At 51.9% G+C, this 15,082-nt stretch overlaps 6 non-coding genes across 6 annotated transcripts; all 6 read right to left on the bottom strand.

Moving 5' to 3' along the window:
• Positions 1-378: 378 nt before the first annotated feature.
• On the bottom strand, positions 379-452 carry trnai-aau (transfer RNA isoleucine (anticodon AAU)). The gene has a single exon. It is a non-coding gene; the product is annotated as a tRNA-Ile (tRNA).
• Positions 453-2,842: 2,390 nt separating this feature from the next.
• trnai-aau (transfer RNA isoleucine (anticodon AAU)) lies at positions 2,843-2,916 on the bottom strand. Its single transcript has one exon. It is a non-coding gene; the product is annotated as a tRNA-Ile (tRNA).
• A 2,411-nt stretch (positions 2,917-5,327) lies between these two features.
• On the bottom strand, positions 5,328-5,401 carry trnai-aau (transfer RNA isoleucine (anticodon AAU)). Its single transcript has one exon. It is a non-coding gene; the product is annotated as a tRNA-Ile (tRNA).
• A 2,390-nt stretch (positions 5,402-7,791) lies between these two features.
• trnai-aau (transfer RNA isoleucine (anticodon AAU)) lies at positions 7,792-7,865 on the bottom strand. The gene has a single exon. It is a non-coding gene; the product is annotated as a tRNA-Ile (tRNA).
• Positions 7,866-10,253: 2,388 nt separating this feature from the next.
• trnai-aau (transfer RNA isoleucine (anticodon AAU)) lies at positions 10,254-10,327 on the bottom strand. Its single transcript has one exon. It is a non-coding gene; the product is annotated as a tRNA-Ile (tRNA).
• A 2,411-nt stretch (positions 10,328-12,738) lies between these two features.
• trnai-aau (transfer RNA isoleucine (anticodon AAU)) lies at positions 12,739-12,812 on the bottom strand. Its single transcript has one exon. It is a non-coding gene; the product is annotated as a tRNA-Ile (tRNA).
• Between the last annotated feature and the right edge of the window lie 2,270 nt (positions 12,813-15,082).

Genomic DNA, 15,082 nt, shown 5'->3' with positions numbered 1-15,082 from the left:
GGGGGTCGAGCTAGTGGGGTCTGGGGGTGGAAGCTGGGTGTCTGGTGGTGGAAGCTGCTGGGGTGCTCCTGGGGTCTGGTGGTAGAGACTTTTTTAAAGCTTGATGATTATACTTCATCACTGAGAGTTATGTGTATTCTCATTTTTTAAATGTTTTTTATGAAAAGTACTTTGATTTGTACATGAGATGTGTAATACAAATAAGCTTTCCTCACTTCATAAACTTAAATTCCTTATGTTTGAGTTATCTTTATTTCCTCTTAGCTTTAAGTCAGGTGATTATCAGACTTGACGAATTATTGTCGCACACCAAAGCTAACAATGGAACATACAATCTTTAGAGTCTGAAGTTTTTAAAGACATGCAGAGTAAGCAGTTTGGCCAGTATGGGGATTGAACCCATGACCTTGGCGTTATTAGCACCACGCTCTGACCTTCTGAGCTGACCGGCCTCAATGCTGGCGGCGCGTGTGTGTGTGTGTGAGCGAGCAGGTGGGTCCCCTGAGGGGAAAATACAAGAATGTGTGCGCGTGTGAACTTTTACATGTTGATCTTAACTTCACACTCAGATATACCATATACTTATCTATGGCAGATAACTGTCACAGACCTGGCTGAGTCCATTTAGACTCTAGACCCCCTGTTTGGACCCTGACCAGACTTTGGGAACAGTGGGTGGTTCAGCAGAGTGGTGCAGCGGAAGCGTGCTGGGCCCATAACCCAGAGGTCGATGGATCGAAACCATCCTCTGCTAGATACAACTTCAGCTATATTATGAGTCTACTGTGAGATACTACCCTTGTCTCATTTAATAACAAACATAAAGTGATGTCATTATTTGTACAACTCCTCATGACTATGTTAAGAAGTGTTTTGTTTAGTTTCCTGCAAAGTAAACATAGTGGGAAGTGTTTCTTTCCACATCTAATAGTGTACAAACTCAGAATTTCACACAGAGCCTATGAGAAGCATATGAGCGTTTACCATATTTAGTTACAACTACAAAACACTTAACTGACGTTTTATTCTTTAATACTGAACTAAATGTTTGTCCAGATGGAAGCAACAGTATTTGTTTGCTTGCACAAGCTGACCAAAGGTCCTAACAAAAGGTCCTGAAACCAGAACATGAGTGAAAAGCAATATACGCCTGAGCATCTGACAGAGTGCTGTCCATGGTACCAGGAGCGTCTGGGTGTTTAGGGTACCAGGGCCCTGGTCGTCCAAGTAAGCGGGCTGGCTCTTTCACTCCGGTGGCCGGTTGGGGGGGGGCTTAAGAGCGGGTCCCCGGGTTCGGACGGTGAGCCGGGTCTTTGGGTGGCTCCAGGTGAGCCGTGTTTTTTGGGCAGCGGGACGGTGAGCCGCGAGGCTGAGTGGCTTTCAGCGACGTGCTGCCTGTCAGTTTTTCTCCGGGTTGAAGGTCTTGTTTCGGGCCTGAGGCTAAGTGGCTCCGGACCGGCTGTGGTGTGTTTTTCTCTGGGCCGAGGGGAGGGGTAAGCGGATGTAAGCCCCGCGATTCTCGGCTGGATCTCCGCGGTCTCAGCGCCACGAGAATGCGGATGAAGCCCCCCGATTCTCGGCTCGGCTCGCCACGAGGCTCTGGTCGAGCTGGTCCGGGATTCCACGCACCTCCGGGGACTGGTGGTGGAAGCTGGGGGTCTGGTGGTTATGCTGCTGGGGACTGGTGGTGATTTTGCTGGGGTCTGGTGGTGGAAGCTCCTGGGGTCTGGTGGTGGAAGCTCCTGGGGTCTGGTGGTGGAAGCTCCTGGGGTCTGGTGGTGGAAGCTCCTGGGGTCTGGTGGTGGAAGCTCTGGTGGTGGAAGCTCCTGGGGTCTGGTGGTGGAAGCTCCTGGGGTCTGGTGCTGGAAGCTCTGGTGGTGGAAGCTCCTGGGGTCTGGTGGTGGAAGCTCTGGTGGTGGAAACTCCTGGGGTCTGGTGGTGATTTTGCTGGGGTATGGTGGTGAATGCTCCTGAGGTCTGGTGGTGGAAGCTCCTGAGGTCTGGTGGTGGAAGCTCCAGGAGTCTGGTGGTGGAAGCTGGGGGTCGAGCTAGTGGGGTCTGGGGGTGGAAGCTGCTGGGGTCTGGTGGTGGAAGCTTCTGGGGTCTGGTGGTGGAAGCTGGGGGTCGAGCTAGTGGGGGATAACTGTCACAGACCTGGCTGAATCCATTTAGACTCTAGACCCCCTGTTTGGACCCTGACCAGACTTTGGGAACAGTGGGTGGTTCAGCAGAGTGGCGCAGCGGAAGCGTGCTGGGCCCATAACCCAGAGGTCGATGGATCGAAACCATCCTCTGCTAGATACAACTTCAGCTATATTATGAGTCTACTCGGGGACTGGTGGTGGAAGCTCCTGTGTTCTGGTAGTGATTTTGCTGGGGTCTGGTGGTGAATGCTCCTGGGGTCTGGTGCTGGAAGCTCCAGGAGTCTGGTGATGGAAGCTCCTGGGTTCTGGTGGTGGAAGCTGGGGGTCGAGCTAGTGGGGTCTGGGGGTGGAAGCTGGGTGTCTGGTGGTGGAAGCTGCTGGGGTGCTCCTGGGGTCTGGTGGTAGAGACTTTTTTAAAGCTTGATGATTATACTTCATCACTGAGAGTTATGTGTATTCTCATTTTTTAAATGTTTTTTATGAAAAGTACTTTGATTTGTACATGAGATGTGTAATACAAATAAGCTTTCCTCACTTCATAAACTTAAATTCCTTATGTTTGAGTTATCTTTATTTCCTCTTAGCTTTAAGTCAGGTGATTATCAGACTTGACGAATTATTGTCGCACACCAAAGCTAACAATGGAACATACAATCTTTAGAGTCTGAAGTTTTTAAAGACATGCAGAGTAAGCAGTTTGGCCAGTATGGGGATTGAACCCATGACCTTGGCGTTATTAGCACCACGCTCTGACCTTCTGAGCTGACCGGCCTCAATGCTGGCGGCGCGTGTGTGTGTGTGTGAGCGAGCAGGTGGGTCCCCTGAGGGGAAAATACAAGAATGTGTGCGCGTGTGAACTTTTACATGTTGATCTTAACTTCACACTCAGATATACCATATACTTATCTATGGCAGATAACTGTCACAGACCTGGCTGAGTCCATTTAGACTCTAGACCCCCTGTTTGGACCCTGACCAGACTTTGGGAACAGTGGGTGGTTCAGCAGAGTGGCGCAGCGGAAGCGTGCTGGGCCCATAACCCAGAGGTCGATGGATCGAAACCATCCTCTGCTAGATACAACTTCAGCTATATTATGAGTCTACTGTGAGATACTACCCTTGTCTCATTTAATAACAAACATAAAGTGATGTCATTATTTGTACAACTCCTCATGACTATGTTAAGAAGTGTTTTGTTTAGTTTCCTGCAAAGTAAACATAGTGGGAAGTGTTTCTTTCCACATCTAATAGTGTACAAACTCAGAATTTCACACAGAGCCTATGAGAAGCATATGAGCGTTTACCATATTTAGTTACAACTACAAAACACTTAACTGACGTTTTATTCTTTATTACTGAACTAAATGTTTGTCCAGATGGAAGCAACAGTATTTGTTTGCTTGCACAAGCTGACCAAAGGTCCTAACAAAAGGTCCTGAAACCAGAACATGAGTGAAAAGCAATATACGCCTGAGCATCTGACAGAGTGCTGTCCATGGTACCAGGAGCGTCTGGGTGTTTAGGGTACCAGGGCCCTGGTCGTCCAAGTAAGCGGGCTGGCTCTTTCACTCCGGTGGCCGGTTGGGGGGGGGCTTAAGAGCGGGTCCCCGGGTTCGGACGGTGAGCCGGGTCTTTGGGTGGCTCCAGGTGAGCCGGGTTTTTTGGGCAGCGGGACGGTGAGCCGCGAGGCTGAGTGGCTTTCAGCGACGTGCTGCCTGTCAGTTTTTCTCCGGGTTGAAGGTCTTGTTTCGGGCCTGAGGCTAAGTGGCTCCGGACCGGCTGTGGTGTGTTTTTCTCTGGGCCGAGGGGAGGGGTAAGCGGATGTAAGCCCCGCGATTCTCGGCTGGATCTCCGCGGTCTCAGCGCCACGAGAATGCGGATGAAGCCCCCCGATTCTCGGCTCGGCTCGCCACGAGGCTCTGGTCGAGCTGGTCCGGGATTCCACGCACCTCCGGGGACTGGTGGTGGAAGCTGGGGGTCTGGTGGTTATGCTGCTGGGGACTGGTGGTGATTTTGCTGGGGTCTGGTGGTGGAAGCTCCTGGGGTCTGGTGGTGGAAGCTCCTGGGGTCTGGTGGTGGAAGCTCCTGGGGTCTGGTGGTGGAAGCTCCTGGGGTCTGGTGGTGGAAGCTCTGGTGGTGGAAGCTCCTGGGGTCTGGTGGTGGAAGCTCCTGGGGTCTGGTGCTGGAAGCTCTGGTGGTGGAAGCTCCTGGGGTCTGGTGGTGGAAGCTCTGGTGGTGGAAACTCCTGGGGTCTGGTGGTGATTTTGCTGGGGTATGGTGGTGAATGCTCCTGAGGTCTGGTGGTGGAAGCTCCTGAGGTCTGGTGGTGGAAGCTCCAGGAGTCTGGTGGTGGAAGCTGGGGGTCGAGCTAGTGGGGTCTGGGGGTGGAAGCTGCTGGGGTCTGGTGGTGGAAGCTTCTGGGGTCTGGTGGTGGAAGCTGGGGGTCGAGCTAGTGGGGGATAACTGTCACAGACCTGGCTGAATCCATTTAGACTCTAGACCCCCTGTTTGGACCCTGACCAGACTTTGGGAACAGTGGGTGGTTCAGCAGAGTGGCGCAGCGGAAGCGTGCTGGGCCCATAACCCAGAGGTCGATGGATCGAAACCATCCTCTGCTAGATACAACTTCAGCTATATTATGAGTCTACTCGGGGACTGGTGGTGGAAGCTGGGGGTCTGGTGGTGGAAGCTCCTGTGTTCTGGTAGTGATTTTGCTGGGGTCTGGTGGTGAATGCTCCTGGGGTCTGGTGCTGGAAGCTCCAGGAGTCTGGTGATGGAAGCTCCTGGGTTCTGGTGGTGGAAGCTGGGGGTCGAGCTAGTGGGGTCTGGGGGTGGAAGCTGGGTGTCTGGTGGTGGAAGCTGCTGGGGTGCTCCTGGGGTCTGGTGGTAGAGACTTTTTTAAAGCTTGATGATTATACTTCATCACTGAGAGTTATGTGTATTCTCATTTTTTAAATGTTTTTTATGAAAAGTACTTTGATTTGTACATGAGATGTGTAATACAAATAAGCTTTCCTCACTTCATAAACTTAAATTCCTTATGTTTGAGTTATCTTTATTTCCTCTTAGCTTTAAGTCAGGTGATTATCAGACTTGACGAATTATTGTCGCACACCAAAGCTAACAATGGAACATACAATCTTTAGAGTCTGAAGTTTTTAAAGACATGCAGAGTAAGCAGTTTGGCCAGTATGGGGATTGAACCCATGACCTTGGCGTTATTAGCACCACGCTCTGACCTTCTGAGCTGACCGGCCTCAATGCTGGCGGCGCGTGTGTGTGTGTGTGAGCGAGCAGGTGGGTCCCCTGAGGGGAAAATACAAGAATGTGTGCGCGTGTGAACTTTTACATGTTGATCTTAACTTCACACTCAGATATACCATATACTTATCTATGGCAGATAACTGTCACAGACCTGGCTGAGTCCATTTAGACTCTAGACCCCCTGTTTGGACCCTGACCAGACTTTGGGAACAGTGGGTGGTTCAGCAGAGTGGCGCAGCGGAAGCGTGCTGGGCCCATAACCCAGAGGTCGATGGATCGAAACCATCCTCTGCTAGATACAACTTCAGCTATATTATGAGTCTACTGTGAGATACTACCCTTGTCTCATTTAATAACAAACATAAAGTGATGTCATTATTTGTACAACTCCTCATGACTATGTTAAGAAGTGTTTTGTTTAGTTTCCTGCAAAGTAAACATAGTGGGAAGTGTTTCTTTCCACATCTAATAGTGTACAAACTCAGAATTTCACACAGAGCCTATGAGAAGCATATGAGCGTTTACCATATTTAGTTACAACTACAAAACACTTAACTGACGTTTTATTCTTTATTACTGAACTAAATGTTTGTCCAGATGGAAGCAACAGTATTTGTTTGCTTGCACAAGCTGACCAAAGGTCCTAACAAAAGGTCCTGAAACCAGAACATGAGTGAAAAGCAATATACGCCTGAGCATCTGACAGAGTGCTGTCCATGGTACCAGGAGCGTCTGGGTGTTTAGGGTACCAGGGCCCTGGTCGTCCAAGTAAGCGGGCTGGCTCTTTCACTCCGGTGGCCGGTTGGGGGGGGGCTTAAGAGCGGGTCCCCGGGTTCGGACGGTGAGCCGGGTCTTTGGGTGGCTCCAGGTGAGCCGGGTTTTTTGGGCAGCGGGACGGTGAGCCGCGAGGCTGAGTGGCTTTCAGCGACGTGCTGCCTGTCAGTTTTTCTCCGGGTTGAAGGTCTTGTTTCGGGCCTGAGGCTAAGTGGCTCCGGACCGGCTGTGGTGTGTTTTTCTCTGGGCCGAGGGGAGGGGTAAGCGGATGTAAGCCCCGCGATTCTCGGCTGGATCTCCGCGGTCTCAGCGCCACGAGAATGCGGATGAAGCCCCCCGATTCTCGGCTCGGCTCGCCACGAGGCTCTGGTCGAGCTGGTCCGGGATTCCACGCACCTCCGGGGACTGGTGGTGGAAGCTGGGGGTCTGGTGGTTATGCTGCTGGGGACTGGTGGTGATTTTGCTGGGGTCTGGTGGTGGAAGCTCCTGGGGTCTGGTGGTGGAAGCTCCTGGGGTCTGGTGGTGGAAGCTCCTGGGGTCTGGTGGTGGAAGCTCCTGGGGTCTGGTGGTGGAAGCTCTGGTGGTGGAAGCTCCTGGGGTCTGGTGGTGGAAGCTCCTGGGGTCTGGTGCTGGAAGCTCTGGTGGTGGAAGCTCCTGGGGTCTGGTGGTGGAAGCTCTGGTGGTGGAAACTCCTGGGGTCTGGTGGTGATTTTGCTGGGGTATGGTGGTGAATGCTCCTGAGGTCTGGTGGTGGAAGCTCCTGAGGTCTGGTGGTGGAAGCTCCAGGAGTCTGGTGGTGGAAGCTGGGGGTCGAGCTAGTGGGGTCTGGGGGTGGAAGCTGCTGGGGTCTGGTGGTGGAAGCTTCTGGGGTCTGGTGGTGGAAGCTGGGGGTCGAGCTAGTGGGGGATAACTGTCACAGACCTGGCTGAATCCATTTAGACTCTAGACCCCCTGTTTGGACCCTGACCAGACTTTGGGAACAGTGGGTGGTTCAGCAGAGTGGCGCAGCGGAAGCGTGCTGGGCCCATAACCCAGAGGTCGATGGATCGAAACCATCCTCTGCTAGATACAACTTCAGCTATATTATGAGTCTACTCGGGGACTGGTGGTGGAAGCTCCTGTGTTCTGGTAGTGATTTTGCTGGGGTCTGGTGGTGAATGCTCCTGGGGTCTGGTGCTGGAAGCTCCAGGAGTCTGGTGATGGAAGCTCCTGGGTTCTGGTGGTGGAAGCTGGGGGTCGAGCTAGTGGGGTCTGGGGGTGGAAGCTGGGTGTCTGGTGGTGGAAGCTGCTGGGGTGCTCCTGGGGTCTGGTGGTAGAGACTTTTTTAAAGCTTGATGATTATACTTCATCACTGAGAGTTATGTGTATTCTCATTTTTTAAATGTTTTTTATGAAAAGTACTTTGATTTGTACATGAGATGTGTAATACAAATAAGCTTTCCTCACTTCATAAACTTAAATTCCTTATGTTTGAGTTATCTTTATTTCCTCTTAGCTTTAAGTCAGGTGATTATCAGACTTGACGAATTATTGTCGCACACCAAAGCTAACAATGGAACATACAATCTTTAGAGTCTGAAGTTTTTAAAGACATGCAGAGTAAGCAGTTTGGCCAGTATGGGGATTGAACCCATGACCTTGGCGTTATTAGCACCACGCTCTGACCTTCTGAGCTGACCGGCCTCAATGCTGGCGGCGCGTGTGTGTGTGTGTGAGCGAGCAGGTGGGTCCCCTGAGGGGAAAATACAAGAATGTGTGCGCGTGTGAACTTTTACATGTTGATCTTAACTTCACACTCAGATATACCATATACTTATCTATGGCAGATAACTGTCACAGACCTGGCTGAGTCCATTTAGACTCTAGACCCCCTGTTTGGACCCTGACCAGACTTTGGGAACAGTGGGTGGTTCAGCAGAGTGGCGCAGCGGAAGCGTGCTGGGCCCATAACCCAGAGGTCGATGGATCGAAACCATCCTCTGCTAGATACAACTTCAGCTATATTATGAGTCTACTGTGAGATACTACCCTTGTCTCATTTAATAACAAACATAAAGTGATGTCATTATTTGTACAACTCCTCATGACTATGTTAAGAAGTGTTTTGTTTAGTTTCCTGCAAAGTAAACATAGTGGGAAGTGTTTCTTTCCACATCTAATAGTGTACAAACTCAGAATTTCACACAGAGCCTATGAGAAGCATATGAGCGTTTACCATATTTAGTTACAACTACAAAACACTTAACTGACGTTTTATTCTTTATTACTGAACTAAATGTTTGTCCAGATGGAAGCAACAGTATTTGTTTGCTTGCACAAGCTGACCAAAGGTCCTAACAAAAGGTCCTGAAACCAGAACATGAGTGAAAAGCAATATACGCCTGAGCATCTGACAGAGTGCTGTCCATGGTACCAGGAGCGTCTGGGTGTTTAGGGTACCAGGGCCCTGGTCGTCCAAGTAAGCGGGCTGGCTCTTTCACTCCGGTGGCCGGTTGGGGGGGGGCTTAAGAGCGGGTCCCCGGGTTCGGACGGTGAGCCGGGTCTTTGGGTGGCTCCAGGTGAGCCGGGTTTTTTGGGCAGCGGGACGGTGAGCCGCGAGGCTGAGTGGCTTTCAGCGACGTGCTGCCTGTCAGTTTTTCTCCGGGTTGAAGGTCTTGTTTCGGGCCTGAGGCTAAGTGGCTCCGGACCGGCTGTGGTGTGTTTTTCTCTGGGCCGAGGGGAGGGGTAAGCGGATGTAAGCCCCGCGATTCTCGGCTGGATCTCCGCGGTCTCAGCGCCACGAGAATGCGGATGAAGCCCCCCGATTCTCGGCTCGGCTCGCCACGAGGGTCTGGTCGAGCTGGTCCGGGATTCCACGCACCTCCGGGGACTGGTGGTGGAAGCTGGGGGTCTGGTGGTTATGCTGCTGGGGACTGGTGGTGATTTTGCTGGGGTCTGGTGGTGGAAGCTCCTGGGGTCTGGTGGTGGAAGCTCCTGGGGTCTGGTGGTGGAAGCTCCTGGGGTCTGGTGGTGGAAGCTCTGGTGGTGGAAGCTCCTGGGGTCTGGTGGTGGAAGCTCCTGGGGTCTGGTGCTGGAAGCTCTGGTGGTGGAAGCTCCTGGGGTCTGGTGGTGGAAGCTCTGGTGGTGGAAACTCCTGGGGTCTGGTGGTGATTTTGCTGGGGTATGGTGGTGAATGCTCCTGAGGTCTGGTGGTGGAAGCTCCTGAGGTCTGGTGGTGGAAGCTCCAGGAGTCTGGTGGTGGAAGCTGGGGGTCGAGCTAGTGGGGTCTGGGGGTGGAAGCTGCTGGGGTCTGGTGGTGGAAGCTTCTGGGGTCTGGTGGTGGAAGCTGGGGGTCGAGCTAGTGGGGGATAACTGTCACAGACCTGGCTGAATCCATTTAGACTCTAGACCCCCTGTTTGGACCCTGACCAGACTTTGGGAACAGTGGGTGGTTCAGCAGAGTGGCGCAGCGGAAGCGTGCTGGGCCCATAACCCAGAGGTCGATGGATCGAAACCATCCTCTGCTAGATACAACTTCAGCTATATTATGAGTCTACTCGGGGACTGGTGGTGGAAGCTGGGGGTCTGGTGGTGGAAGCTCCTGTGTTCTGGTAGTGATTTTGCTGGGGTCTGGTGGTGAATGCTCCTGGGGTCTGGTGCTGGAAGCTCCAGGAGTCTGGTGATGGAAGCTCCTGGGTTCTGGTGGTGGAAGCTGGGGGTCGAGCTAGTGGGGTCTGGGGGTGGAAGCTGGGTGTCTGGTGGTGGAAGCTGCTGGGGTGCTCCTGGGGTCTGGTGGTAGAGACTTTTTTAAAGCTTGATGATTATACTTCATCACTGAGAGTTATGTGTATTCTCATTTTTTAAATGTTTTTTATGAAAAGTACTTTGATTTGTACATGAGATGTGTAATACAAATAAGCTTTCCTCACTTCATAAACTTAAATTCCTTATGTTTGAGTTATCTTTATTTCCTCTTAGCTTTAAGTCAGGTGATTATCAGACTTGACGAATTATTGTCGCACACCAAAGCTAACAATGGAACATACAATCTTTAGAGTCTGAAGTTTTTAAAGACATGCAGAGTAAGCAGTTTGGCCAGTATGGGGATTGAACCCATGACCTTGGCGTTATTAGCACCACGCTCTGACCTTCTGAGCTGACCGGCCTCAATGCTGGCGGCGCGTGTGTGTGTGTGTGAGCGAGCAGGTGGGTCCCCTGAGGGGAAAATACAAGAATGTGTGCGCGTGTGAACTTTTACATGTTGATCTTAACTTCACACTCAGATATACCATATACTTATCTATGGCAGATAACTGTCACAGACCTGGCTGAGTCCATTTAGACTCTAGACCCCCTGTTTGGACCCTGACCAGACTTTGGGAACAGTGGGTGGTTCAGCAGAGTGGCGCAGCGGAAGCGTGCTGGGCCCATAACCCAGAGGTCGATGGATCGAAACCATCCTCTGCTAGATACAACTTCAGCTATATTATGAGTCTACTGTGAGATACTACCCTTGTCTCATTTAATAACAAACATAAAGTGATGTCATTATTTGTACAACTCCTCATGACTATGTTAAGAAGTGTTTTGTTTAGTTTCCTGCAAAGTAAACATAGTGGGAAGTGTTTCTTTCCACATCTAATAGTGTACAAACTCAGAATTTCACACAGAGCCTATGAGAAGCATATGAGCGTTTACCATATTTAGTTACAACTACAAAACACTTAACTGACGTTTTATTCTTTATTACTGAACTAAATGTTTGTCCAGATGGAAGCAACAGTATTTGTTTGCTTGCACAAGCTGACCAAAGGTCCTAACAAAAGGTCCTGAAACCAGAACATGAGTGAAAAGCAATATACGCCTGAGCATCTGACAGAGTGCTGTCCATGGTACCAGGAGCGTCTGGGTGTTTAGGGTACCAGGGCCCTGGTCGTCCAAGTAAGCTGGCTGGCTCTTTCACTCCGGTGGCCGGTTGGGGGGGGGCTTAAGAGCGGGTCCCCGGGTTCGGACGGTGAGCCGGGTCTTTGGGTGGCTCCAGGTGAGCCGGGTTTTTTGGGCAGCGGGACGGTGAGCCGCGAGGCTGAGTGGCTTTCAGCGACGTGCTGCCTGTCAGTTTTTCTCCGGGTTGAAGGTCTTGTTTCGGGCCTGAGGCTAAGTGGCTCCGGACCGGCTGTGGTGTGTTTTTCTCTGGGCCGAGGGGAGGGGTAAGCGGATGTAAGCCCCGCGATTCTCGGCTGGATCTCCGCGGTCTCAGCGCCACGAGAATGCGGATGAAGCCCCCCGATTCTCGGCTCGGCTCGCCACGAGGCTCTGGTCGAGCTGGTCCGGGATTCCACGCACCTCCGGGGACTGGTGGTGGAAGCTGGGGGTCTGGTGGTTATGCTGCTGGGGACTGGTGGTGATTTTGCTGGGGTCTGGTGGTGGAAGCTCCTGGGGTCTGGTGGTGGAAGCTCCTGGGGTCTGGTGGTGGAAGCTCCTGGGGTCTGGTGGTGGAAGCTCCTGGGGTCTGGTGGTGGAAGCTCTGGTGGTGGAAGCTCCTGGGGTCTGGTGGTGGAAGCTCCTGGGGTCTGGTGCTGGAAGCTCTGGTGGTGGAAGCTCCTGGGGTCTGGTGGTGGAAGCTCTGGTGGTGGAAACTCCTGGGGTCTGGTGGTGATTTTGCTGGGGTATGGTGGTGAATGCTCCTGAGGTCTGGTGGTGGAAGCTCCTGAGGTCTGGTGGTGGAAGCTCCAGGAGTCTGGTGGTGGAAGCTGGGGGTCGAGCTAGTGGGGTCTGGGGGTGGAAGCTGCTGGGGTCTGGTGGTGGAAGCTTCTGGGGTCTGGTGGTGGAAGCTGGGGGTCGAGCTAGTGGGGGATAACTGTCACAGACCTGGCTGAATCCATTTAGACTCTAGACCCCCTGTTTGGACCCTGACCAGACTTTGGGAACAGTGGGTGGTTCAGCAGAGTGGCGCAGCGGAAGCGTGCTGGGCCCATAACCCAGAGGTCGATGGATCGAAACCATCCTCTGCTAGATACAACTTCAGCTATATTATGAGTCTACTCGGGGACTGGTGGTGGAAGCTGGGGGTCTGGTGGTGGAAGCTCCTGTGTTCTGGTAGTGATTTTGCTGGGGTCTGGTGGTGAATGCTCCTGGGGTCTGGTGCTGGAAGCTCCAGGAGTCTGGTGATGGAAGCTCCTGGGTTCTGGTGGTGGAAGCTGGGGGTCGAGCTAGTGGGGTCTGGGGGTGGAAGCTGGGTGTCTGGTGGTGGAAGCTGCTGGGGTGCTCCTGGGGTCTGGTGGTAGAGACTTTTTTAAAGCTTGATGATTATACTTCATCACTGAGAGTTATGTGTATTCTCATTTTTTAAATGTTTTTTATGAAAAGTACTTTGATTTGTACATGAGATGTGTAATACAAATAAGCTTTCCTCACTTCATAAACTTAAATTCCTTATGTTTGAGTTATCTTTATTTCCTCTTAGCTTTAAGTCAGGTGATTATCAGACTTGACGAATTATTGTCGCACACCAAAGCTAACAATGGAACATACAATCTTTAGAGTCTGAAGTTTTTAAAGACATGCAGAGTAAGCAGTTTGGCCAGTATGGGGATTGAACCCATGACCTTGGCGTTATTAGCACCACGCTCTGACCTTCTGAGCTGACCGGCCTCAATGCTGGCGGCGCGTGTGTGTGTGTGTGAGCGAGCAGGTGGGTCCCCTGAGGGGAAAATACAAGAATGTGTGCGCGTGTGAACTTTTACATGTTGATCTTAACTTCACACTCAGATATACCATATACTTATCTATGGCAGATAACTGTCACAGACCTGGCTGAGTCCATTTAGACTCTAGACCCCCTGTTTGGACCCTGACCAGACTTTGGGAACAGTGGGTGGTTCAGCAGAGTGGCGCAGCGGAAGCGTGCTGGGCCCATAACCCAGAGGTCGATGGATCGAAACCATCCTCTGCTAGATACAACTTCAGCTATATTATGAGTCTACTGTGAGATACTACCCTTGTCTCATTTAATAACAAACATAAAGTGATGTCATTATTTGTACAACTCCTCATGACTATGTTAAGAAGTGTTTTGTTTAGTTTCCTGCAAAGTAAACATAGTGGGAAGTGTTTCTTTCCACATCTAATAGTGTACAAACTCAGAATTTCACACAGAGCCTATGAGAAGCATATGAGCGTTTACCATATTTAGTTACAACTACAAAACACTTAACTGACGTTTTATTCTTTATTACTGAACTAAATGTTTGTCCAGATGGAAGCAACAGTATTTGTTTGCTTGCACAAGCTGACCAAAGGTCCTAACAAAAGGTCCTGAAACCAGAACATGAGTGAAAAGCAATATACGCCTGAGCATCTGACAGAGTGCTGTCCATGGTACCAGGAGCGTCTGGGTGTTTAGGGTACCAGGGCCCTGGTCGTCCAAGTAAGCGGGCTGGCTCTTTCACTCCGGTGGCCGGTTGGGGGGGGGCTTAAGAGCGGGTCCCCGGGTTCGGACGGTGAGCCGGGTCTTTGGGTGGCTCCAGGTGAGCCGGGTTTTTTGGGCAGCGGGACGGTGAGCCGCGAGGCTGAGTGGCTTTCAGCGACGTGCTGCCTGTCAGTTTTTCTCCGGGTTGAAGGTCTTGTTTCGGGCCTGAGGCTAAGTGGCTCCGGACCGGCTGTGGTGTGTTTTTCTCTGGGCCGAGGGGAGGGGTAAGCGGATGTAAGCCCCGCGATTCTCGGCTGGATCTCCGCGGTCTCAGCGCCACGAGAATGCGGATGAAGCCCCCCGATTCTCGGCTCGGCTCGCCACGAGGCTCTGGTCGAGCTGGTCCGGGATTCCACGCACCTCCGGGGACTGGTGGTGGAAGCTGGGGGTCTGGTGGTTATGCTGCTGGGGACTGGTGGTGATTTTGCTGGGGTCTGGTGGTGGAAGCTCCTGGGGTCTGGTGGTGGAAGCTCCTGGGGTCTGGTGGTGGAAGCTCCTGGGGTCTGGTGGTGGAAGCTCCTGGGGTCTGGTGGTGGAAGCTCTGGTGGTGGAAGCTCCTGGGGTCTGGTGGTGGAAGCTCCTGGGGTCTGGTGCTGGAAGCTCTGGTGGTGGAAGCTCCTGGGGTCTGGTGGTGGAAGCTCTGGTGGTGGAAACTCCTGGGGTCTGGTGGTGATTTTGCTGGGGTATGGTGGTGAATGCTCCTGAGGTCTGGTGGTGGAAGCTCCTGAGGTCTGGTGGTGGAAGCTCCAGGAGTCTGGTGGTGGAAGCTGGGGGTCGAGCTAGTGGGGTCTGGGGGTGGAAGCTGCTGGGGTCTGGTGGTGGAAGCTTCTGGGGTCTGGTGGTGGAAGCTGGGGGTCGAGCTAGTGGGGGATAACTGTCACAGACCTGGCTGAATCCATTTAGACTCTAGACCCCCTGTTTGGACCCTGACCAGACTTTGGGAACAGTGGGTGGTTCAGCAGAGTGGCGCAGCGGAAGCGTGCTGGGCCCATAACCCAGAGGTCGATGGATCGAAACCATCCTCTGCTAGATACAACTTCAGCTATATTATGAGTCTACTCGGGGACTGGTGGTGGAAGCTGGGGGTCTGGTGGTGGAAGCTCCTGTGTTCTGGTAGTGATTTTGCTGGGGTCTGGTGGTGAATGCTCCTGGGGTCTGGTGCTGGAAGCTCCTGGGTTCTGGTGGTGGAAGCTGGGGGTCGAGCTAGTGGGGTCTGGGGGTGGAAGCTGGGTGTCTGGTGGTGGAAGCTGCTGGGGTGCTCCTGGGGTCTGGTGGTAGAGACTTTTTTAAAGCTTGATGATTATACTTCATCACTGAGAGTTATGTGTATTCTCATTTTTTAAATGTTTTTTATGAAAAGTACTTTGATTTGTACATGAGATGTGTAATACAAATAAGCTTTCCTCACTTCATAAACTTAAATTCCTTATGTTTGAGTTATCTTTATTTCCTC

The sequence above is a fragment of the Cololabis saira genome, unplaced genomic scaffold, assembly GCF_033807715.1.
Source record: "Cololabis saira isolate AMF1-May2022 unplaced genomic scaffold, fColSai1.1 scf036, whole genome shotgun sequence".
Lineage (NCBI taxonomy): Eukaryota > Metazoa > Chordata > Actinopteri > Beloniformes > Belonidae > Cololabis > Cololabis saira.
This window is presented reverse-complemented; position numbering and strand designations above follow the sequence as displayed.